This window comes from Tamandua tetradactyla, chromosome 3, assembly GCF_023851605.1.
Source record: "Tamandua tetradactyla isolate mTamTet1 chromosome 3, mTamTet1.pri, whole genome shotgun sequence".
Lineage (NCBI taxonomy): Eukaryota > Metazoa > Chordata > Mammalia > Pilosa > Myrmecophagidae > Tamandua > Tamandua tetradactyla.
In genome coordinates this window covers 130,946,987-130,972,841 of record NC_135329.1, presented here as the reverse complement: position 1 = coordinate 130,972,841, position 25,855 = coordinate 130,946,987, and the positions used below count along the sequence as shown (strand labels likewise).

At 42.7% G+C, this 25,855-nt stretch overlaps 1 protein-coding gene across 5 annotated transcripts in view; it reads left to right on the top strand.

Moving 5' to 3' along the window:
* Nucleotides 1-274: 274 nt before the first annotated feature.
* Nucleotides 275-25,855, top strand: part of ITGB6 (integrin subunit beta 6) — a 144,099-nt gene continuing 118,518 nt past the window's right edge. For all 5 annotated transcript variants that reach the window (XM_077153982.1, XM_077153978.1, XM_077153981.1 and 2 more), the window contains exon 1: nt 275-601. The gene's annotated coding sequence lies outside the window, so the exon portion shown is untranslated. The remainder of the gene's footprint in view (nt 602-25,855) is intronic.

The window sequence follows — 25,855 nt, the reverse complement described above, 5'->3', positions numbered from 1 at the left end:
AAAATTGACATCTTGAAAATAACAGGACCCTTCTGAAATGTCAATATAAACATGATGGGAAGTGGATCGTTTGCTTGGATGCCAGCCCAACTGTAAACTCACTCAATCCTATTTTGGAGTATTAAAATCTATATGTGCTTAGTAACCAGCCACCCTGCCATCCACTAGGTTTGAATGTCCTTTATGGAATGAACTTGATCCTCCTGCTTTAATTCTGGTCTCACTCCAGAAAAGCTAATGCTCTGGCATAGTTCTGCCATTTGTCAGCCAGAAGTCTGGTTACACATTTGCTCGTCAATCTAAACCTAACCTATTCTCATATGAGCACTTGGGGTTTCATGTAAATCAGCCAGGCGTTCTGTCATTTACGAGCAGTATCTCTCCCTAAGACTCTACCCCCATGCGCCTTCATGAAATATTTCACCATGTTTGTGGAAAAAATATTCAAATGAATGTGCTTTTTCAGGAATGGTGGCACCAGAATGTTATAAATCTGTTTATTACCACAACAAGGATAAATGGTATTTCTGCCAAAGACTTTTGATAACGGGTGCAGTCATGCATCTCAGCAATCTCTGAAATTAAAGGTCTGCCCTGAGAGGTAAGTAGTATAATGCATGACTAACAAACGCAAACCCAAATTTGGGAACTGAGTTTTCCTTGTCAATGTAATTTATAGTTTCCAACAGATTCTGCCTTAGAAAGTTCATAATGTAATTTCTACTAATATTCACCTGGATATTAACATCCAGGTGAATCTGACCCTGAGGTTTGTAAAAGGGCAGATTCTTATGCTCTATTGAGATTTTTCTTACATTTGGATTTGCATGCTTTAACAGCTTCACTTCAAAAACCTGCAATGGTTTCAGAACAATATTTCATAGAGGTCATTATTCAGTAAAATGGTTAATGTTTAGCTAAATAGTCTCTTGTTAAGATCTTAAAGGATTTGTTTCTGACTAGTATTCATTGTTGTTTTTTTTCTTTTTTAAAATAAACAATGAAACTGTAGCCTTCACTAGTTTTTATGGCATTCCAAAAGGCATGAAAGAACTAAAGAACTGGAAATTTAAGTTAGAAGAATAAACATCAGTTCTCATTGACTTGTGCATGACGTGGGCCAATTAGTTCAAATGTTTCTTAACTAGATTGTAAAATAGTGTTTTAATGTAGAGCTAAGCCATGAGAATTAGGGAGAAAAATAAAGAGGGGAGGGCTTCTAATAGAGACTTGTAATCTACAATGAGCACGTTTCATTCCTACAAGTGTCTGAAAATGCCTGGTATCAGTGCCATTCACCATGGGCACTCTAAGTACAGCCCTGTAAAAAAAAAATCTAATATCTCTGAAAAGTTATTCATCCAGATTATGTGTCCTCTAAAATGAACGACTCACAGATGGAGCTATATCCTATTGGCTCTCAAAGTGCTTGAAATGGACAGAATATGGATTCTGGTCAGAGAAAAATGGTTTTCTTTTATGTTTTAGATATTGAACAGGTTCCGAAGATCATATCTAAAAGTTTTTAATACTGAATTCAAAATATGAAGTCACTTGGTCATAGTATGAAGATTGGTATCTACCTAAGTAAAATCCTGTGCCTCATTGAAATGCAGAAATGCCTTCCACCTCAGTCTCAGATTTTTCTTCATCCCCATGGTAGCCTTTTTCCTCTAGCTGAAGCCTACTCCCTCTAGTGTTTACTGGACAAAGCACAGGATCTAAACTTCAATTTACAAAAACAAACAAACCAGCAAACAAAAAAACTCCAGGGGATTGCAATCTATTGATATGTTGCTGGTGTATTTAAGCAAACTTACCAGCAAATGTTTAGACCAGAACTCTGGGCGATAGCAAAAGTTTTATCTGAGAGTCTCAAACTTAGCAGAATCTTGTTTTCAAACTTCAGATTCCAAATGGACATCTGTTTGTTAGGGTTATGTTCCTTCTCTGCCTTTGGATCCTTGCATTCTAAATTTACTTTTATTGTGACAACCAGAAGGGGAAAAGATACTCCAATAACTAAAGTGTGCTAGCAGGCGTTTCTTTGACATATTTCACAGAGGTAGAGCTTGCTCTATGATTCTTCTAAGTTACCCGAGGGGACCCAGGTATCTTGACTCAAGAGAAAAGAAATTTTTTTAGAGATGGACTTATAGAAGCCACAGGCATATTTTCAGCCACAGAAGCCCTCTTCAAATCAGGAGGAATAGCCACTTGGGAAATGTATTGCTTATGGGCACTTTTTCTTTAGAGAGAAGAAAATAGTCTCTCCAGGCTGTCAGCTGCCATTGCTGCTGCTTTGGAAATGGGCCACAGCTGATTGTGGGAGCTAAGTATAGTTTGAGGTCATCCAGGGAGCCACCCAGCCTGCTCTCGGGGATGGCACCCACCTAGCCACGGCGCTCGGGCCTGCCAGCCCAGCCCAGAATGCTATTTTTGGTTGGAGTTCCTGCAAGCAGGTCCTTGACTGTCCTTCACATTGCTGGCATTGAGTTTCCTCTTCACCATTCTGCACCATTATCTGCTCTGTCCCCCCACCTCTTCTTTCCTTACAATGTCCTCACTTCTTGTGAGACCCCCGTAGGGTTAAACCGTACTATTAAAACTAAACTCTTGTTTAACAACACAGAGTTCATCCAGGTATCCAACTCTACGACCCCTAATTACTTCAGGCTCATTTGGCCTTTCTTCACTAAATCCATCGACCACCAGGCATCACCGTGTCTTGTCCACTCAGGTTCTCAAGCACCAGTCGTTGATCCTTTCCTTTTGCATGTCCGCTTTTGTTACATTTCATCAACCTTTGCCTAGACTTCTATAAGAACTGTTCCAACCTGTCTCCTTGCCTCCTAACCTCAGTTATCCTTCAAAAGTAATAAATCAGGATGCATTAATCTTCTGTTTAAAATCCTTCAGAGGTTTCACAAGATAAATTTCAAACTCTTTAGGTTGTTACTTAAGATTCTTCAAGATCTTCACCAGCTTTCCATCCTTCCTTCATTGCATAAACATAACCAATTGACATACAACATAAACCCAAATATTTACTATTCCCCAGACCCATCAGGCTCTTCTTTGTGTCCATGCGTTTGTCTTCTCTGCCGAGCAATCTTCTACTTTTCTTCCTTAGCCATTCAGTTTGAGCACTGTCTTTTTGATGGCGCTTCCCCTCCGTTCCCATAGCTTCCCTCACATCACACACATCCATACAGTGAGTCTATCACTCCATGTGCTGCCCAAGCCCATTGTTACCAATTAATTATTATATCACTACACACACACACACACACACACATACACACACATCTACAGGCATTCATTTGAGATCCTACCATTAGACGATGAGTGTCTCACTATAGGAAACATACTCATTGTTATGTCCCCGACATCTTGAACAGTACGTGACACACAGATGACAGGAAATAGATTTTTTTGTTGAATTAATAAACATACAAATGTTATAGACAAATCTTTCAGATGTACCCAATAAAATGTGAAGGACTGACACCCTGAGAAACATTTTGATTTCCAAGTTTCTCCTCAAATCTGGCTCTACCCTGTACATCCGAACTTGTCATTTACCTTAATTTACTCAAACTCTCTAGTTTTCATTATTTCACCAAGAAAAATAGTTATCATTCGCGTGCCAGACTTGGGATGGGGATCGTGACAAAGACAAACACGGTCATCCCCTGCAAAAAGCGTGCGGTCAGGCAGTGTCTCCCTTGCCTACTGAATCTGGCTTACCCATTTCTGTCTGTAGGCATCTGACCCAGAATATCCTCCTTCCCACCATCCGTGGCCTATCTGAATCCTTATAATTTATCATGGTTCCATTCGAGTCTTCCTTTCCGGTGTTGTCTCTTTTTTCTAACAAGGTAGATGCTGAACTGGCTAAAGGCCGATATCCGTATCTGTATAGACAACTAATCCTGACCTTATGAAGGCTTCCAGTAGTATCTCTGGGGGCTGCGTCATGTCTGTATTTGTATCATTCAGAGGCCTTGTTGCACATAGAAAGGGCCTGCTCACTTCCTGTGCAAATAACATGAAGCTTGATGGGTAAGAGAGACATTCAACCACAGAATCAAGATGTATTTTTTATTCTGTTCTATTGTTATCTATTGCTGCATAACAAATTGCCCCAGCAACAAGCATTTATTATTTCACAGTTTCTTTAGGTCAGAAATCCAGGCTGGCTTAGCTGGGTGGTTCTAGCTCAGGGTGCCTTGTCTTGCCTAGTTGCTGTTGGGATGTGGGTCAGGGCTGCAGGCTTTCCTGGGGCTGGAGGACCTGTTTCCAAGCTGGCTCCCTCACAATACAGTGGGCAGGAGGCCCCAGGTCCTTGCCACATGGACCCCTCATAGGCTGCATAAGTATTCTCAAGACATGGCAGCTGTTTTCCTACAGAATGAACAATCCAAGAGAGAGAGGGGAAAGTCACAATACTTTTTATCCCCTAATCTCCAATGTCAAACACTATCACTTCCACTCTTCTGTTTGGTAGAAACAAATCACTAGTCCAGTCTGCATTCAAGGGAGGGGAACTAGGTTCTACCTCTGGAAGGCAGGAATTTCAAAGATTTGGGGAACATATTTTAAAACCTCCACTTAAGATACTGAAGAATCTTGAAAATTGGAACTGTGGATGAAATCTAATCCCAGGATGTGAAAGACAATTTTGCATAGTGAACACAAATTCTTAGGAATTTCTGTCAACAATGAGTTCAATATGGGACTGTTCTCAAAACTGATGTGATCTTTGGCCGTTGAAGAACCATGTGTTATCTGGGATGCAAGAAATGAATTCTGACTGTTTTATTATTTCAGAGTTAGACCACACTAGAGAGCTGCCCTCAGTTTGGGACACCACTTAGAGGGAAACACTGGGCCCCATTTGCAGTAGAGCAATGGCCTACTTGAAATGGTCAAGGAACTTGAAACCATGTCCCGTGAAAGACAGTTGAAGGAAAAGGAAAAGTTTAGACCAAAGAAGACTTGGGGATGCTGTGGTCAGACTGCAAGTATGTGGGAAACTTTCATGAGCAGAGGAAAGTAGGCTCATTTAGATTGCCTTGTGTTGGAGCCAGGAGCAGTGGGTTGAAGTCAAGAGAAGAGACTTTGAATCAATGCAAAGAAGACATTTCTAAGAGTCAGAGCTGACCCAAGATGAAAGCGACTGCCATGAATGGCCACTCGTGTTATCAAAGGCATTCAAACAGGCAGAGGGCTGACTTGGGGATGCAGGAGAAGTGACCTGTGATCTCACAAGCACTTTTCGTTGTGACCATGCAGTCGTCATTATATCAGCATGGAACAAATTCATCACAGCATCTGGCCTATAGTTCTGTGGGTTGGCAATTTGGACTGGACTCAACTGGGCAATTCTTCTGTAGGTCTCATCTGGGTTAGACGATTGGTGTAGGATGAGCCACACCCACTCATCTGGTGGTTAACAGGTTGTCTACTGGGATGTGTGCCTCAGTACTCTGCAATGTGGCCTTTCTAGTAGGCTTGTTTGAGCTTGTTTTCATTGTGGCCCCATGGATCTAGCACAGCAGAAGTTGACAAGCCTCAATGTGTGAGTACTTTTTCAAGCCTCTACATGTATCATGTTTGCTAATATTGCATTGGACAAAGCAAGTACCACAGTCAAATCCAGAATCAAGGAGTGGAGAACTAGAGTTCTTGATGGGAGGAGAGGCAAAGAGGTCAGCACACAAGATGGAGAGGTGTGTGCAAATTTTGTAATCTACCACAGGACCTTGTCAAGGTTATCTGAATGAAGCCTGGATGTCACTCTGTGTTCCTTGATAATTGAAACTCATGGTTGGGTGCATTACTCTGCATAACTTTGTTCACCATAGGGAGAGTGTCCTCTCAGCAGTGATGCTGATGACGACAGTGGAATAAACAGTTCCTAGCAGCCATGTGCAAAGGGTCAGACTATCCCTGTGAGTGGACAAGAGGGGAAAATCCCTCATCCTTCACAAAGGAGCTTTTCATCCACTTAGGGGAAGTAGAAGGAAATCTAAAGAAAGCTAAGGGAGAAAACTAAAACATACCCCATGACACATTTGGAGAAGCATAGTGTTTTAAAATAATTTGAAGAGGGGCGGGCCGCGGTGGCTCAGCGGGCAAAGTGCTTGCCTGCCATGCCGGAGGACCTCGGTTCGATTCCCGGCCCCAGCCCATGTAAAAAAACAAACAAACAAAATACAATAAAACAAGAAAATGTTTAAAGATGTTTCCCTTTCTTCCTTCCATCCTTCCTTCCTTCTCTCTGTCTTTCCTTCCTTTCCTCCCTCTCTCTTTAAAAAAAAAAAAAAAAAAAAAAAAATAATTTGAAGATACATTACTGGGGCCCTATTCTCACATGGCAACAAAGCAACATGGTTGTAATCCACTGGTATGTAGTAAGCAGTTGCTCTCTTCCGATAATCTATAAATTCTGTAACTGAACACAATGCCCACTGCTTCCTTGTAGCACATTCAATTGCCTTTTACCACTGAAGCTAGGCACTGGTTGCTATTTGTCTGGGCACTGACCCCATTGTTGTCTTATAGAAGAATTGGGGGAAATACTCTTGTCTCTTTCAAAAATGTGAAAATTAAAGCGAGACCAACAGGGCTCTGGTTTTTGTGAAGGGAAAAATGTTCCTGGATGTTTAACAGACAAAGAAAACATGTCTGTGCCCCACCCCCCAAAAATGTACCTTAAGATGCTATTATGAACCAGTTCATTCATTCATGCTGCTCACCTGACCCTTGTAGTCATTTCTGTTTTCTACCTTTGATGAGCTATTGTACCAACCAAATAACTTGTAAGATTTTTCTTCTTGCTGTACTGTGCATGTTGTGCAGGTGGGTGATCAATACTTATGTGATTGACTAATCAATAGCATAGGTAAATGTTCTCACAGAGGATAAATACAAGGGAAATAGACCGCTTCTTCATTTAGATAATATTTTTCCTAAGACCAGCAGCCAATTGACACTTAGTTATTGTTTCTTAAACAGAGACAGCTGGAGATTATGACTTGCATTTGGTCCAGTCATCTTTATTCCTTCCATAAAGGCAGGAAACAGAAGGGCTTTGCACCCAGGAGTCACAGACACTCATCAGAGATAAACCACAGACACGGGAACTTAAGAAAAGGTGCTGGCCCAACATTGGCTTTGGGGAGCCACATTCAGACTCACTAAGTGGCAGCCTTCCTTCATCCTTTGTGGGTGGGGGTTGAGGAACAGACTCCCTCAGTTTTCCAACAAATGACCTATTTCAGTAAAATAAGGAAGGGGGCAGGACAGCCACACAGTCAGGCAACCATATGCCAGGTTGTAGAAATGTTTGTATTTCATGCCAGTAATTCTGTCTAACAGAAACTCATGCTGGGTTTTCTCCATTCCTTTTAGCAAGACTGCAGTTGTAAATCAGCAAGAGTGTTCTGGAAGCTGCTTCAGGTTGGTTGTCAGGAGTAGTCTGGGAGGAAGACTCTTCAGAATAATTTAGAACATGAGTCTAAGACGGAGGGTCAGTTTTGCTATTGAGAACCAGAGCACTCTGCCAGACTTGGTTTTGGAGGGATGCTGTAAATGTTAGTCTTGGAATTTGAATTTAGAATAATTTTAAAACACAGTCATTTATTCCTTTACCCTCATGAGACTTAGCCCAGGTTCTCAACTCTGACCTCTGAGCATCCTCTACATTTGGGAGGCTTTGTTAGTAATAATACATTTTGGATAGGTTAAAATCCCTTTTTATTCATAAAAACATTTTCAGAAGTAGCTACAAGAGGAAAGTAGAGTAGGTGTTGTTCTGAGCTGAAGGGTATGGTGGACAGAAATTGGATTTGCAGGGAGGGTTCAGGTCCTGTTTCCACTGCTTAATAATGGTGTGACCTTGGGCAGGCACCTTGACCTCTCTGAGTCTTTCCTTCTTTATTTCTAAAATTAAGAGACAGTTATTCAGAGAAGCAAATGAGAAAGAACCTTGGAAACCATTAAGAAGGCTGGTACAGAAGCCGTGGTGCTGGGAGATGGAATGGACAAAGCCATTTAACCAGCAGTTGCAGAATCAGGCTAGCACCCAGCTGGCTTGTTAGAGGAACGTGCACATATTTTCCTCTAAGACTAGTCTCTCTGAGAACTGAGATAAGGCACAAATTAATAAAGCATGGAAGGCTGAACCTATCCACTTCCCAAGGCCCTGATCGCTTTTAGCAATCCCTGCCAGATTTTCCTAACCCCTAGGAGGTCACAGACACAAACAGGACTTGACAGGTATCCTTTGATGGAAAGTCAAGGAATCTACAGCCCCATTATTGGGAAGCCTGAATGAGAAGGGATAAAGGGATTTGGAAACAATCTATAGCCATCGTGGAGTCTGTGAGTTTTACTCCAATTCCCTGCTTAAAGCGCTCTATGGTGACCTATTCGTTCAGCAGATGTGCCCCTTCCTGGGATGCCTATGACAGCACCTAAGCATGGTGACTGTTGAGTTACACCACAGATGCACCCTCCCACCATTAATTTCTGCTGCACAGCATCTCTAAAAACCTCCCAGTCTTTACTGACCTTTGGGGACAAAAACCAACCCCTCCCTATAAAAGGGCTACTCTGGGCCAGTGCTTCACTACCTTCTACTTACCTAAAGCCACTGGGAAAGAAAGAAATATCCCCAAGTAATACTTAACTCTGCTCACACGTTGCTTTAATTATTAAGATTTGGCAGCCAAGTGAAATAGCAGTACTTCATCCAGACACTTAAGAAAGAAAACGCCACAACTCATACCCTCATTTTTATGAGATGTTTGAGCAATCATGTTGGATGGGCATGCTCAGTCTTCATGCATACCAGCAAACACTCCAAAGTGAGATGATTGAAGGAAAAACTAGTCAGGCTGATGCAGTCACTCTACAAATGTTTATTGAACTGGCACCATTCTAGGTACTGGAAATATATCAGTGAACAAAACAGACTCAAAACAGAACAAAATCTCTGTTCTTGTGGAGCTTACATTCTAGTGGGCAGTGGAGAAAACAAATATTTAACTTCAAACATAACGAATAAGGAAGTTATTTGGTATGTTAGGAGGTGAGAGAGACAAAATATAACAGGCTGAAAGGAATAGGCAGTGCTGGGGAAGGGAGTTCTATTTTACAGGGGGTAATCAGTATTGGACACTTGAAGAAGGTGACATTTTGGGCAAAGTCTTAAAGAGAAAAAAGTGAGCCAAGTGACAATCTGGAAAATGGTGCTGCAGACAGAATAGTAGTGCAAAGGCCCTATGGTGAGAGCATGCCTGAAGTTTGGTGCAACATTGAGGAAGAGTGTCCCTGGAATGGAGTGAGTGAGGAGGAGAGTAGAAGAAAATGAGGTCACAGGGGCGACAGTGGCCAGACAGATAGGACCCTGTAGGCTCATGTATAAACTCTTGCTTTGCAATCAGAGCAGATGAGCAACATGAAATGACCTAGGCTTCAATAGGACCATACTCTCACTTCTGGGTGGTGAGTTTCATTATATTCTCCAGTAAGGCCACAGGAATGGGCCATTTGCACTGAAAATAACCACTTCCATCTCTCTTCCTTGAAGATGCTCCAAGTCAGTGGACAGCCAGGCTGACCCGTCGGCATTCCTGCTGAACCAGGCTCCTTTAGAACTCTTCTCTGCTCTCCATCATATGACTCCTTGACCCCCTGGGAGCAAAGGCCATCCATCATCTTACATGCCAGTGTCACATAGAAATAGAGAAAGGGAAGAATCTTCTCTTCCCCTCTGTTTGCAGACTCTGCAATAACTCAGACTCCACCTAGCAAAAACCATTAGAGCTAATTAACGACTCTCCTTTCAGGAGGTCTCTCTTTGCTTTGATTAATTCTGGGTCAGAGACAGAAAGCTTGTTCCATTATGGTTCTTTTTTAAAAATTATTATTATTCAGGCTTCTAATACAAGCATGAACTGCGCGTGAATTTTTGAAGTCATGTTACTTAGCTGTCACAACTAGTAATAGAAAAATTCAATTTATGAAGAATTAGGAGAGGCAGGAGAGGCATGCTCTTCGGTTTAGAACAAAGACGATCAATCCTGACACAATGGCAGCGTGACATTCGTGGACTTTGAAGATCCCAGGCTTCCTCTTCATTAATTAGAGAGAATCAAGAGTTCTAGTGGTTAATTATTTGCAGAAATTGTGCTCTGCAAAAGCAGATGCCAACTCACTCTAGCCGCCTCCAGCTGCCACTCTGCATGACAATTAAACTGTGTGTCATCCTAAACTCAGTCTGAGACGGCAAATAAACACTTAGATGGCCATTGCCATCTACCACCCCTCACGCCTAGGCTGGGTCATAGACTTCCTAGCAGAGCCCCCAGGAGGTGGACTCTGTTCTGAATAGATTACCCACAGGTTGGTAGCGCTTCAAAATCCACGTCAAGAAACATGAGACTGAAGTCACCGATGATGGGCTCCCACAGGTTTATGCTTAGTGGGACTGAGGATGTTGCTTTGTTGGGGTGAGGTGATATCTTCTGTGGTTGTTATGAACTCTGTTGTGAAAAAGTAATCAATTCTCTTAAATAACAACTTGAATTGTTATTAACTTCTTAAATTACAAAAGCAGTTATTCTCTGCAACAGATTCAAGCAATGTAGAAGTGTCTCAAGTAGACAAGGAGGGTTCCTCTGTGCCTGCCTCCAAACCCACCCTGCCTAGACAAGCACCATGAGGTCCTTCCAGAGTCTTCCTAGGCTTCAGTTTGTCATCTTTAAGTACTTTTCTCACCAGCCAAATACTGACACCTTAACATGATGTCTTAGCATCCCTGCTGCTTTTCCTGTACCCGGAAGACCCACCACTGTTCCCTGCTTTGCTGCGTCCATGGGGTTCAGTGGCAGGTTGGACACAGGGCAGCCCCCCTGTTGGATTTGACCGCAAGGACTGGAATAAATATGCAGGGAAGTTAGTACATATTTGTTTGATCTTAACATTTCTGGACATGAGACAAGAGGCAAATCTGATACCACCCTCATGGTGTTAACAATGTATCTGAAACTAAGCATGTTGCACTCACTTTTTAATTTGACAACAGATACTGTTGGAAAGAAAGTAGAAGGGCATGAGCGTTATAGAAAACATCAGCACTGTTGAAGTAAACAGATGCCTGCTGTCTGCTGTCACCTACTAGGGATGGGAAACAGGACATAAATATAGTTTCTAGAATAGAAATGTCGCCGATTTAGCTTGGGGTCTCGTTTACCACAGGTGAAGGGCAGATGGAGCCAAGTTGCTAAGCTGCCCTCCCAGGCATCAATTTGTGGGGGTATTTAGCCAAACGACTACTTCAGATCTCATGACGACAGGGGTATGGGGTGTCTGAATGGCACTCAGGAGAAGCTCCCAGCAGCAGGGAGGGGTGTGGCAGTCCTACAGGTCTTACCCCAAATACCTAGGTCATACTTGGGTAGTGGTGGCTTGACATTTACTGGCATTAAGACTCTTCAGCCATTTTGCTATCCATCTATGCAAGGTCATTTGAACTTTCCCTAAAGAGCACCTAACGTAATATTAGCCTGGTTGACATCAGTCTCTCTCTCTCTCTCTCTCTCTCTCCCTCCCTCCCTCTCTCTCTCTCTCTCTCTCTCTCTCTCTCTCTCTCTCTCTCTCTCTCTCTCTCTCTCTCTCTCTCTCTCTCTCTCTCTCTCTCTCGTATTACCAAGGTCATTCTGACCACTTAGAGGTTACCCACCTCTAAACAGCAGTAAGCCTGTTTTTTCTTCATCTTGAGTTAGCACTTATTATGCAAGTTTGTCATTATCTGTCTGCCAGTTTGTCTCTGCCACTAAAGAGTTATCTCCTGGAGGACGGTGCATGTGTTTTAAGCCTCTTGGTACTGTCAGCACCTGGCTGAAACTGGGGTATAGGTTTTAGGTTAACTCTGTTTGACTGGACCTTTATTATGTAGTATTTGTTTGCTACATGATGGGTTTTTGTGGTGGTGGAGGAAGTAATGGTTGTTTCAAAGAACATAATTTGACACAGGATATACACAATTACGTGTAAACTACATCATTCATTCATTCACTCATCTATTCTATTATTCATTCAGTTTATTCATCAATATTTGTGCTTTTTAAATGCATATCAAGGGCATCTTGCTAAATAGTGGGAATAATGGTAGGAAAAGGTAGCCCCTGCGTTTGATAAGTCAAACGCAGTCCTAGAGAGCCCCTAATGAATGAGTACAGTCTAGAAGGAGTGGGAACTCTAGACTCAGAGTCACCATCAGCTGCCTTGGCCTGGGGAAGCGGCAGTCTGGGCAGGCAGGGAGCCCACAGGGAGTAAGACACATTTGCCCAGCAGTCTCCAGACATGGCACTTTTTAAATTAACCTTTCAAAATAGTGTCATCCTGATGATTGTTGATCTCAGTTGAAAAGAAATAAGAGAAAGTAGTGCAAAAACAAGACCAACCAGAAGATTCAAAGTAGGGGTAGATTTTTAGCCTTTTAGTAGCCAGATCATGCCCTCACCACGTCTAAGCACCCCTCCTCCCAACTCCAAACAGGCCCTCACCAGGGGCCTCTCCTGAGGGAGAGCATGACCCACCTTTTCCTCTCATCCATGGGAGTAAGTTGCAGGAAGAGAAGGTAAGGCTCAAATAAGGCATCTAATTTGAACAGCTCAGTTCAGGCAGTATCAGAGAGTCCATATAACATCATTTATGAGTGAGAAAATGACATCACCTTCCTTAAGACACTTGAAAGCATGATGAGGACAATTTGAAGATCACCCCCGACAGTTTTTGCCAAGGACAACTATTTTTGGTGGCCCTGGAACCATTTGGGCTTCCTTTTGGAGTTCCAGGGCCGTGCCACAGCAGTTTCCTTTCCTTCAGGGAGCTGTGTTGTTTGGGGGCTTGTCCTGTGATCTGTCACCAAAGTGGCCCTAACCTGGGAAGCTTTCACCCCCCACCCCTGCACACATGACAGCTCCACATCAGTGATAGGTCTTACCAGACTTCAGACTTCTGCAATTCCACCATATCCACCGTCATTTCCTCTTTCCCTTGGATACACCTGCAGATTTGTGCTCAATTTCCAAATTACATTCAACATCTGCTTACAAAATCTGTTGTTCTCATAAAGCTGTGAGTTATTCAAGATCAAGAGCCATCTTCTCATCTCTGTGTCCTCTAAAGGTACAATAGTGCCTATCATTTAATGAATATTAGCCAGAGCTAGGTTAATAAAGGCAGGAAGGTTTTGCAGCCACCATTTGAATGACAACGAAAGAAACTATTCTGCTAGGGGCCTGGATTCCAGTGACTACCCAGGCACTCTGACTCAAGCAAAAATGATCTCCTGCTAATACTAGCTTGTACATTATAGCACTTCACCTTTTACAGGAACTATACATGTGTAATATTTAATTTGATTTTTAAAACAACTCTGAATTATTATTTTTTATTTTTATAGTGGAAAACAATGAGCCTTAAGGAGGATGAGTAAGGAAGTAGTGGAGCTTTTAGTTCAAAACTAGCTCTGTTGGCTTCACAGCCCAGGGTTTTATTCACTGTGAAAAACCAAGGCTGCTCTAGACTGAGCCCATTTTACTGAGAGGCACCTGCACCCCCAGATTCTCTCTCCAAAGTCGGCTTAGTCCTCCATGGCTTTCTCTGAGGGACTCCCCCAGGGATGTCGGAGCACTGGAACTACTGGTGTCAGTGCTACACCCCTGGGAACATGTGGTAGACTTTCCTAGCTTCCCACAGTCACCTTCCTCTTGCTCGCTAGAGTTCCCTCCGTCTTCTGGATAGTTATTTATCTAAGAATCTCAATGAGCTTAACACGTCCTCAGCTGAAAAAGATCAACCAACTATGACTCGCACGCACCGTTACTGCGAGTGAAGACCAGGAACAAGATGGACAGGCCAGGTGTCCCTTCAGCTCCCTCTCGGGCGCTCGCAGAGGGCTGCAAACGTCTGGTGAGTCACTCTTTTCGGCAGCCACTCTGGCCCCGGCCTGACGCCCCGGTGCGCTCAGACTCCACTGTCCGCACAGCCCTGGGCTCTTTCCTCCGGGACCCTGCCACCATTTTCTTTCCGAGAGAGAGAGAAAAAAAGATGCTCATTTCGCCCTCATGCTCCATTTCTACCACATTGTCTATGTGTGTGGTTTGGGGGTGGAGGAGGATGTCTTTAGGAGCTTTGAAAAAGATTCTTTAAGGTTCTCAGAGCGCAGCAGCCGTCCCCTCCCCGCCCCCACCCCACCCCCCGCCCCAAGTGGCGCTGTCAATTATTGGCGGTTTTCACCTGTGTTGGTTGCCAGGCCGTTCTGACCTTTTGTCCCTGGCCACGCGGGCCTGTTAGTCAAAGGAAGAAAAGCTTCCCCTGTGTGTGTGCCCTTCTCTCTCCAAATAGAGAAGCCTGTCCTCTGTGCTAACAAGCAGATCCCAGGAGGGGCCATTTCCCTCAGTCCTTCCCCGGGCTTCCCATAGGAATTGCTGGGGGGAAGGAGCAGTGAGAAGCCCTCACCAGGTGTCGGGAGGGTGCCAGTGGGGGCGGGTACCATGCATGGCACCACCTGATGGGAGAGGCAGCATGGAGATGAGTCACTCACCAAACGGCCGGGCGCGGGGCGGGTTCTAATCCCTGCCTCAGACGGTTCCCGAGCACGTTGAGTGAGATGATGTGTGCAAAGAGCTGGATGTATAGTGGGTGCAAACTGGGTCCCATAAACCCAGGCTAGCGAGGGCCCCCTGCAGCAGGCATTGCTACAGTGGGGTGGGAGTAAGCAGGGCCCTGGAGATCCTCCCTGGCTTTGCAGCCCTGGTCTCCCACTTAATAGCTGTGTGAATTTAGCAAGTCACTTGACCTCTCTGTCCTGCTGCCCATCTGTAAAACGGGACTGCCCATACTAGGCGCTTTCCTCCTAGGCATCGCTGTGAGAAATAAGTGAGTGAGTGCCAGCCCTAAGGAACATGGGCACCGTGAGCCTTTCGACCATCCCCTCTCTGTGTATGTGTGCATCACGATGCTGTCAGCAGCCCCTTCCATAATTCATTTCACAAACATTTCTTGCTCACCCGTGTCATCCAAGAAAGCATGGTGCACTATTACTGTCCAGAATTGAAAATTTTCAGGGTATTATTCGGTGTTTTGTGGGGAAAAAAAGTCAAGGAAATATATAGTTCTTTGGCTTCGATGGTGCTGAGCAGCTGTCTTCACTGCAGGACTTCACGTGGGCATTTAGTGGCTAAAGGCAACACGCCCTGGGCCCGTCCCAGGACTGGAGTCACTGGGACACGCTTTGGGAAGTGCTGGCCTACAACTGGGTGAAAAATAGTTTGGTTAAAGCCTATGACCCTCTCTGGCTGTTCACAGAAGTGTGTGAACTGGGGACAGGGGACACAGGAAAGGCTGGCTCATGCTGCTGGGAGTGTCCGAGGGGAGAGGGGCCAGGAGAAGCCAGGCTGGAATGAATGTGGCAGGTCCAGCCTGGGAAGGACAAAAGTGGCAACACACAGAATAATTAGACTGTGGCTCACTACGAGTCAAAAAACAAAAATAAGGAGGACAAGGAAGTCGATGTTAGCTACCACTCAATATGTTCTTGCTCCTAGCTCTGAGTTCAAGTCTTTAGTGAGCACATTCTATGCACCAGGCGCTGTCCTAGAGGTGGACGATGCCGCGTGCCCAGGAGGGCTGGTGTGCTCGTGGAGGGGCCCAGCCAACTGCCTAGAGAGGCTCTAGGAAGACTCCAAGGATAAAGAGCTCTGCCAGCCAAGGAGGGAAAACTGCTCTGGGCTGGGGTGGGGACAAGGCCTTGAGAAGGGTGGCTTTAAGGAGGCATATGATGTCAGGTGGGGATGAAGGGGAGGGCTTTCCTGGCATAAGGGGCTGGGGACAGGCGACAGTGACTATGGTGCGGGAACAAGGGGACCGGGCAGGGACACCGTGAATTAGGCTAGAGACTCCTGCCCATACAAGACTCCTGAAGGAGGGCCTCGAAGGACAACACCTACAAGCGTCAACAAATATTTAGCAGGCACCTGCTGTGTGCCAGGCAGTGTAATTACACTTGGGGGTGCACAGTGCCCAAACAGACGGAGCTCCTGCCCTCCTAGAGTTTATAATCCTGGGATACAAACAATAAACAAATAAACACACAAATGATACAATGTCAGGGAGGAATAGGTGCTGTAAAGCAAATGTAAAGCAGGGTAGGAAAATGGAGATGACACTTGAGTAGGAGCCTGACTGAATTCCTGGGTGAAATAAGGGAGTCAGCTGTAAATAAGGAGAAGAATCGAGTTGCAGGCCAAGGCAAGGGCCAGCACAAAAGCCTGGGGCAGGAGCGTGCTGGGAGTGGGCCGGGGTGAGAGTCCTAGAGCAAGGTCAGGGAGCTGAAATGGACTGAGTGAGGGAAAAGAAGTGGGAAAGGAAGCCAGCTAGGTCACCAGGCACCACCATGCAGATGGGCTCTGCATGAACTTTGGGTTTTATTCCAGGTGTAAGGGGAGCTTGGGATTTATACCACTGGCAGAGGAGTGTTGAAGGTTTCAGGGCAGAAGTGCGACAGAGTGGTATGATGTGAACTGTTGTATGAGGGCAGTGCTTTACCAACGTGGGGGCACAAGCAGTTTATTTCAAAAGAAACCTTATGTAGAGGCATCGTACTTAGTTCAGTTAAACTAGGGGTGCTTGGCTGAAGTGGGGATGGGAGTCTACAGCCCCGACCACTTGCTCCCTCGTCTTCCCCAGGTGGCACTTGGGGGTCCCAGGAACCTCGGGGCTCTTGGCATTAGGCAGGTGGCTGGGGCATGTGTGGAGGAGGGCTATGAGTTATGGAAACTGGGGGCAGGACAAGAGCCTAAGGTTTTTTTAGTAACCCAAAGGACTTAGGCTGGAGTAGGGGAAGTGGGAATGGAGCAGAGGAGATGAAGTAGATCTGGTCCATTCTGCTTGTTCATCTCAGTTAATATATATTTATGCCATGTTCAACTGGTTAGAATAAGCATATGGGTGACCATCTTTGGGATTTGGGGGAATAGTTTTGTCTGGCTGGGTGATCTGAGTGGAGATGAGGAAAACTGAGGAGTGATTTATATGTCATGGGAAAATATGGGATGCTTGGCTGGGGCTGCTTTCTTCCACATTAAATGTTACCTCTTGGGCTTCATTGACCCCCATCTGCCTTTTACACTGCCACCTTCATTGGCCTCTTCCATCTTCTTTGGCTATACCATCATGCTCCTGTCTCATGCCCTTTGCATCTACCACTCCTGCTGCCTGGAATGCTCAGCTTAGATATTCACATGGCTTTGCCTTCATTGCCTTCAGGTCTTCACTCAAATGTCAGCTTCCCAGTGAAGACTTCTCTAGCTCCTTTACCACCGTGACAATTCCCGTGTCCCTTCCCTGCTTGATTTTATTTATCCTTAAACAATTTTAACTATCTAATGTTTTATGTATTTTAATTTTTAAATATCACTTATTTTCAGTATCTCCCCTCAGGATATATGTTCCTTGAGAGCTAGGGCTTCTGCCTGTATGATATCCCCAAGGCCTAAAACAGTGATTGGCAAAGTAGAGGTTCCAAGACTTCTGGAGTGAATTAGGGATTTTTCTTTGTGTGAACAACTCTCTCAGGTGTAAGACCAGTAAAATAATTTATTACAGAGGATTGCCATGTTAAAAAAACCAACAACAATGGACATTTATTGTGGACTATGTGATGATCTGTTATAAATACTAAAAGATGTGCTACACCAGTTTCAAAGATAAAATAAATGAGGATATAACACTTGTTTTGACAGGTATTTCTGTAGAAACTCCTGGTGACCAGTACATGCTAGGCACCAGGGCTCAGTGATAGATGAATTTGGAAACACCATTGCATTCTACTTGTTTTCTGCTATTTCTTAAGGCAATTCTTAGATGCATAGCCTGCATCTGCAAAGGGCACTGTGCTAATAGCCAGCCTCCCACCAACAGACATGGAACACGTTATCCAATAGAACGAGCCTGGTAAATGGGGAAGAATTTCTCAGGCTGGGCCACAAATGCACATTTGCTAATAATGCAGTCAACATAACATGCATTTAAGGTGAAAAAGCATAAAAAAGTAAACTGTTGGATTATTACCATCTAACAACAAAATATAAATTGAACTGGAAAATCTGTTTTATCCACCTTGGTGACCATGCTCAAGGAAAGCATCAGAAAATGTTGAAGAGAATCTTGGATTCTCCAAGGGAAGACAGAAATCTGGGTTTTACTTTGGTGACCTCACATTTGTTGTTCCATCTGGCCCAGAGCCCTCATCGCCCATCCCTCCCCTCTCTCGAATTTTCTTTCTTCCTTTCTTTGTTATTTCGTGTCCCCTTTGCTGGTTACTTATTTTTTTATCTATCCCTGCCTCCTGTCTCTGTCATTCTGATGCCTCTTTCTCCTTTTTCTTGCGCTCTATGGCTATGGCAAAATTTTCTTTTACCTTTATTTACATGTTTTTTGTTTTGTTTTGTTTTATTTTTGCTTGGTAAAAGGGGGTCCCACAGAAGAAAGCCTGTCAAAGCCAACTGTTTGGTTGCTCCTGTTTGCAAGTATGTGGACTCCTAGAGAGAGAAAGAGAGAGAGAGAGAGAGAGAGAGAGAGGAATATTTTCCCACGTCATTCAAGAATATCAGGAATGTGGCAAACTTGATATTTTTGTTTTGTTTTTGCTTGTTTGATTTTTTTAAATTAATTTTTTATGAAATCTTTATGAGTTAGGTGGCAGAGGATAGGTTCAATATGAGTGTGAAGATACATTTCAGGAGGTCTAATTTTTGCCCACAGAAAAACTATAGTAATGTACTGTGTTGTAATGGGGTTCAGTTCTTATTGGGTACCTGAGCCAAAGGTATCTTAGATCCTCATTTCTTCAACTATAATAGAAGATACCTATAGGGGAGCCTGGGGACACCCAACTCCTGTCATTATCTAGGTGAGTCAGAGAGTCAATCTCTCAGGAGTCAGTTTCTTCAGTTTTACAGTGAAGACAATAAACTCTGCCCATCCAACCTCATTAGACTGTTTATGGGAACAAACAGCAAATTGGAAACAATAAATAATAAATGGAATTACTCTTAATGATTTCCTTTATTAGAGAAATTGCAGATTTACAGAAAAATCATGCAGAAAACACAGTTTGCAAATAACTCCCCCCACATATTATTCATACCTTGCACTATTGTGATTCATCTGTCATAATTGATGAAAAAATATTATTATAATTGTGTCGTTAACTATAGTCCATGGTTTATATTAGGGTTCCCTGTGTTTACCAACCCACATTCTTTTTTTTTTTATCTTTTTATTCTAGTAACATATATATAACCTAAAATTTCCCCTTTTAACCACACTCAAATAAAAATTCAGTTATCTTAATTATATTCACAATGTTGTGCTCTCATAACCACCATCCATTACTCAAATTTTTCCATCACCCAAACAGAAATTGTGTATCAATTAAGCATTAATTCCCCATTCCCTATTCTCACCCCAATCTCTGGTAACCTGTATTCTAGTTTCTGACTCAATGAATTGTCTTATACTAATTGTTTCATATCAGTGAGATAATATAAAATATGTCCTTTTGTGTCTGGCTTATTGAACTCAACATGATGTCTTTAAGGTTCATCCATGTGGTTGCACGTATCAGAACTTCAATCCTTTTTCAGGCTGAAAAAATATTCCATTATATGTATAAACCACATCTTGCTTAGTCATTCATCTTTTGCAGGACATTTGGGTTGTTTCCATCTTTTGGCAATTGTGAATAATGCTGCTGTGAGCACCAGTGTGGAGATATCTGTTGGCATCCTGGCTTTCAATTTTGGGGGGTATATAACCAAAATTGGGATTTCCTGGGCATATGGTAATTCTGTACTTTTCTGGGGAACACGAAACTGTTTTCCACAGTGGCTGTGCCATTTTACATTTCCATCAACAATGAACAATGTTCCTATTTCTTCACATCCTCTCCAACACTAGTATTTTTTGCTTTTTTAAACAACAGCCATTCTGTTTGGTGGGTGTGAGCTGGCATCTCACTGTGGCATCTCACTTGATTTGCTTTTCCCTAATGGCTAATTATGCTAACCATCTTTTCATGTACTTTTTGGCCATTTGCATATCATCTTTGGAGAAATGTCTATGGGTCTTTTGCCTATTTTAAAATTGAGTTGTTTGTCTTTTTGATGTTGAATTGTTAGATTTTTTTATTATGTTTTGGATATTAAGCCTTTATCAGATATGTGGTTTTTAAATATTTTCTCCCAATCTGTAAGTTGTCTTTTCACTGTCATGATGAAGTCCTGTAATGCACAAAATTTTTTAATTATGATGAAGTCCCAGTTATCTATCTTTTTCTTTTGTTGCTTGTGCTTTTTTGGGGGGAGTGGGGGGAGGGTTGCATGGTCCAGGAATCAAACCCAGGTCTCCCAATGGAAGGTGAGCATGTTACCACTGAACCACCCATGTACCCTTGTTGTTTTTGCTTTTGATATAAAGTTTAAAAAACCATCGCTTAACCCGAGGTCCTGAAGCTGCTTTCCTGTGTTTTCTTCTTGTAGTTTTATAGTCCTGGCTCCATTCACATTTAAGGAACTACTGATAATTCAGGACTGCCATTTTGCTATTTGGTCTCTGCAAGTCTTAAACCTTTTTTGCCCCTTAATTCTTTTGTTAATGCCTACTTTCATATTTATTTGATTTTTTTTTGTATTTGTACCATTTTGAGTCTCTTCTCATTCATTTCTGTATATTTTTTCTTTATGTTACAATGGGGCTAAAATTTAACGTCATAAAACTATAACAATCACATATGTTTTGATACCAACTTAATTTAAATAGCATACGTATATATTGTTCCAATATCCCTCTGACCTCCACCTTTCTGCTGTACTTGATACAAATTATGTTTTTATACATTGCATGTCCCAAACCATAGATTTATCATTACTTTTATGCATTTGCATTGTCTGGCCTGTAAGAAGTAAAAAGTGGAGTTATACCTCAATAATGCAATACAACAGAACCAGCATTTCTAATACCCATTTGGCTACCTTTAACAGAGATCTTTATTATTATTATTATTTTGTATGCTGTACGGTGGGGGTCACATTACATTTGTTGAATTTTTGTATGTTTTCTTTGTTTGCTTGTTTGTTTTTGGGAAGTGCATGGGCCAGAAATCAAACCCAAGTCTCCCGCATGGCAGGCGAGAATTCTATAATTGAACTATCCTCGCACCCTCTTTATTTCTTTATGCATCTTAAATCTACTATATAGTGTCCTTCCCTTTCAGTCTAAAGTACTCCCTTTATCATTGCTTTTAGGGTAGGTTTAGTGGTGACAAACTCTCATAGCTTTTATTTATCTGAGAATGTCTTAATCTCTCTCACATTTTTGAGATTGTCTTATTGGATATATAATTCTTGGATGATGATTGTTTTCTTTCAGCACCTTAAATATTTCAGCCTGCTGCCTTCTTACCTCCATGGTTTCTGATGAGAAATCAGCACTTAATCTTTTGGGGACTCCCTTGTACGTAACACGTTGCTTTTCTCTTGCAGCTTTCAGAACTTTCTTCTTGTCCTTAGCATTCAACAGTTTTGAGTACTTTGGTTTTGCATGTGGTTCTCTTTAAGTTTATCCTGTTCTGGATTTATTGGGCTCCTCAAATATGCGTATCCATGTTCTTTCTTAAATTTTGGAAATTTTCTGCCGTTATTTCTTTGACTACTCCTTCTGCCCCTATTCTTTCTTCTTCTTTTGTAACTCCCCAAAGAACGTTTTGGTAAGTTCAGTGTGTCCCACAGGTCTCTTAGGTTCTGTTCACTTTTTAAAATCTTTTTCCTTTCCAATCTTCAGCTGAAAACATTTCAATTATTTTGTCTTCGAGTTCACTGATTCATTCTTCTGCGAACTCCAATTTGATGTTGAAACCCTCTAGAGAATTTCTCATTTCAGTTATTGTGGTCTTCAACTCAGTGTTCCTGTTTGGTTCCTTTTAAAATTGACTATCTCTTTATTAAGATCCTCATATTTTTCATTCCTTGTTTTTCTGATATCCTTGGGTTCTTTCTGTGTTTTTCTTTATCTCCTCAAGCATATTGAGGATCACTTTTTAAAAACGTTTGTGTGGTGTGTCCAAAGTGAGGTCTTCTTTGTTGATGTTTTCTGGATTTTTACCCTGTTCCTTTGGGTGAGCCATCATTTCCTATATCTTTGTCTTGTGATCATTTGTTGCACAATGTACATTTTCATATTTAAGATATTAATTCTGGGATTTAGTTCCTGAGTTGTCTGTTTCTTAGGTTTGTATCTGGCTAGTGATATGACAGAGATTTCCCTAAGTGCTAGAAGTTAAAACAAACAAACAAGAAACAAGCAAACTAATACAAAAACAAAAACAAAAATAAAATTAAAAAAAAACAGCTTTCACGGGCTTTGCAAATTGGAACTGTGTTGCTCCCTGCTTTTCTTTAGAATTTAGCCTACCTATCAAGAATACTAGCCTGAGGCAAATGGAAAGTATGGATTCTGTCTTTTCTGAGCCTGTGTCTTGTCCTGGATCTGTGACTGCTCATAGTTTTAGGAATTCCCCCATTTACTAGAATTCAAATGCTCCCCTATTCCCTGTGAGATAGACTCCCCCCCCCCCCCCCACTACCTCCAGGTGCTTTCTTGACTGTCTTAAAGTGGGCAGCCCTTTGCTCTGTCTGCTTTGACTTAATTGTTTCTTTAACAACTGCTTTAGTTGTCTGAAAGTTGTTTCTGCCTGCAGGGCAATTTCTGGGAAGGTGAGCCAGAGACCAATTTTCTTGTGAAGTTTTTCAGGCTGCCACCTTATTGACTATGACATATAGGCACCCCAGAATATGCACAGGGGTTATTCTGCTCCCTGAGGAACAGGGCCAAGGAGCCACGATAGAAGCACAGACTGGCTCCACCCCACACTGGGGAGGCTGGGGCCAGGGTCAGCAAGGGTGCTCAGTGATTGCAATCCTTTAACTGTTCTCTGGAGTTTTGAGGAAGATGGCTCTGCCAGGTTTTGTTAGTTGTTCAAAGAAACCGGGGAGGAGTAGAACACTGGAGTGTCTTAAGCTGCCGTCTTCATTGACCAGAATCCTGGAATTGCTCCTAAGACTTAAAACCCTAGATGCCACAGTATGATAAATAGTTAAAAAGTTAACTTGTGATCCTACTCTGCACACACATCACAGCAATGTGATCATACTCTGGTAATTTGGAAAAGCCCAGTCCCCTTGTGTCACCTAGGAAAGTCCCAGGGTTTAAGCAAGAAGGATTCAAATCACCCAGAAGCTAGTCTTTGTTTTGGCTTCATGATCAAAAACATAAGCAGCATTTTAAGGTTGAAGTGCTCTGAAGACATATATGAGAAAGGAAAGGCCAAAAGGAATAAAATGTGGTATTGAGTGAATATTAAATTTCATACTTACATTTTTTTTCTACTGACTTAGGCCACTGGCACTTTGGAATTGGGAAGAGGGCATCTGTATTTTGAATATGATCCAGATGGAACTCTTCCTATGTCAACTGCAGAATAAAGAACTCTTTCTCCCAGCAAGGGCCTGACTCAGGTGTCTAGAATATTCACTCCTCATAAGTAACAGAAGTAGTCAGCGTTGTGACTATTGTTCTCTATCTGAGTTACTTGGGCATTTCAGCTGATTCTGAGTAAATGGATGGAGGGTGTCCTTTTAGGAAATTTGCTATGCTATGTGAGAGAGATTCACAAAGCGCATTCCCCATGTGTGGTGCTCCCCCAGTCAGCTGAGGCCAGTACGGACAAAGCATCGTTTCCTCCAAGGCTCACTCACCGACCGGGCAGGGAGTTCCAGCTCACCAAGGAGCTTTCTCAGAGGCGAACCTTGGGGCAGAAGATACTGTATGTCATTCCTAAGGAATAGTAGAGAGGCAGGAGGTTGAAAGTCTCCTCCGGAGTGAGTGGTGGTATGATGGTTAGTGAACCACTTGTCCTTTCAGCCTCAATATCTCACCTATAAAGGGAGAAGACTCTTCCAGTTCTACAGTTGTCCAGAGAAAAGGCCAACATTATATGGACCGCTTGCTGATTTTACCACATATTTCACCAGCTGGACCTTACATACAGGTAAAGAAAGCAGTGGAAAACTAAGGCCAGGTGCGGCACATTGAGCCTTCAAAAGATTTCACAGGCCATTTATAATTCCTGTTAAAAGTTTGTATTTCATTGCAAATTTTTTGAAAATCAGAAGACATTTAAGAATCTAGATCTCTGCTTGAAAAATCAGAAGCTCCCACCACGCTGGATTGAAGTTACTGTTAGCGAGAGCTGGGTAGTGGCCATTCCCTTTGGAAGCGGCAGATGCACTTTTAGTTTGCCACAGTCCCACCCCTCCCTATTACAGCCTGCCCTGGATCCACTTTGTAGTATCTCCTGCCTCCACAGGCATTTGAAATAGTGACAGTGCTCAATGATGCATCCCCAACCCAGGTGTGCTAACCTTTACTTTCAGTACCTTTTCGCAAAGCAGAACCTCTTCAGAGAGAGGGCTCTTCAGCGCCCTGGCATCCTGTGGGTGAGCCGCCACCTGCTCTCCTGACGGGAGGACCTCAGAGTCCTGGAGAGGAGAGACGAGGACTGAGAACACCTGGGGAAAGGCAAAGGCTAACGTAGAGCAACTCCGGCTAATGGGAATGTAATAGAAATCACAAATAGGAGCTACAGAGTAACTGAAAATTATCTAGTAGCCACATGACAAAGAAATACCCAAAACATTATTTCATGAGGTAATCACTCTTAAAAATTAATGATATTTTAGCAGTCTTCCCCCCCCCCCCCCACGCTAAGTCTCCGAAATCCAGTGTGTATTCCACACCTGCAGTGCATCACAATTGAGACCAGCCACGTTGCAAGGCCTCACAGCCAGGTGTGGCAGGAGCTACCATCCTGGGCAGCACAGAGGCAAAGAATTAAGAAATTGTTGCCCTGGTTACCAGTTTGGCCTGAGCCCTTCCTAGCTACCTTATGAGTCTCAGAAAGGAACCATGTTTATAGAGGGTTCACTGTACACAACATAAAATTTTAATGCAATTTTTTTTTTTTAGTTTGTGTATCTCATTAATAAAGACAGCTAGAGCAGAGGGTAAGTGCCATTGAAATGGGCACCGAACACTGCCCTACTCTGTCTCCTGGGACCAAGTCACTTGGTATTTTTTACCCTCTGTTTTCTCATCTCTAAACTGGTATTAATTTTATCTGCCTTACGTGGTTATTGTGAAATTCATGAAAATGCTTTACAAACTATCAATAACTCTATGGATTTCATAAAAAAAGAAAAATAATTGTATTTTAGTAAGTGCCAGCCTCTGGGTTAGGCACTTTGTATCTGTCTTGTTATAATAGCTCTGTCAAATAGTATTATCAGGCCGGTTTTAAAGGTGAAGAAACTGAGGCTTATTGAAATTAACTATCTTGTCCAAAGTCATACCAGGGCCTTGAAAATAGGTTGGATTATATTCATCACACCATTCTAGTAAGAGAAAGAGGGAAAGAATATGAATCTTACCTTTCATTTTCTGAGATACTTTTAAGAAGTGCTTTAAAGATGAAGCAACTGGAGCTTTATAATTACATCCAGGCTCATACATATAGCAAATTTAGTGGCCCTAGTGAATTTTAAATTGAGCAGTCTCTAGTTTTGTCATTCTGATTTTATGTCCGCTGAACCCTCTGAGTCAGAAAAATCTCCTGAACAGGTATCTCCTGATATATATATATATATAATATGCATAT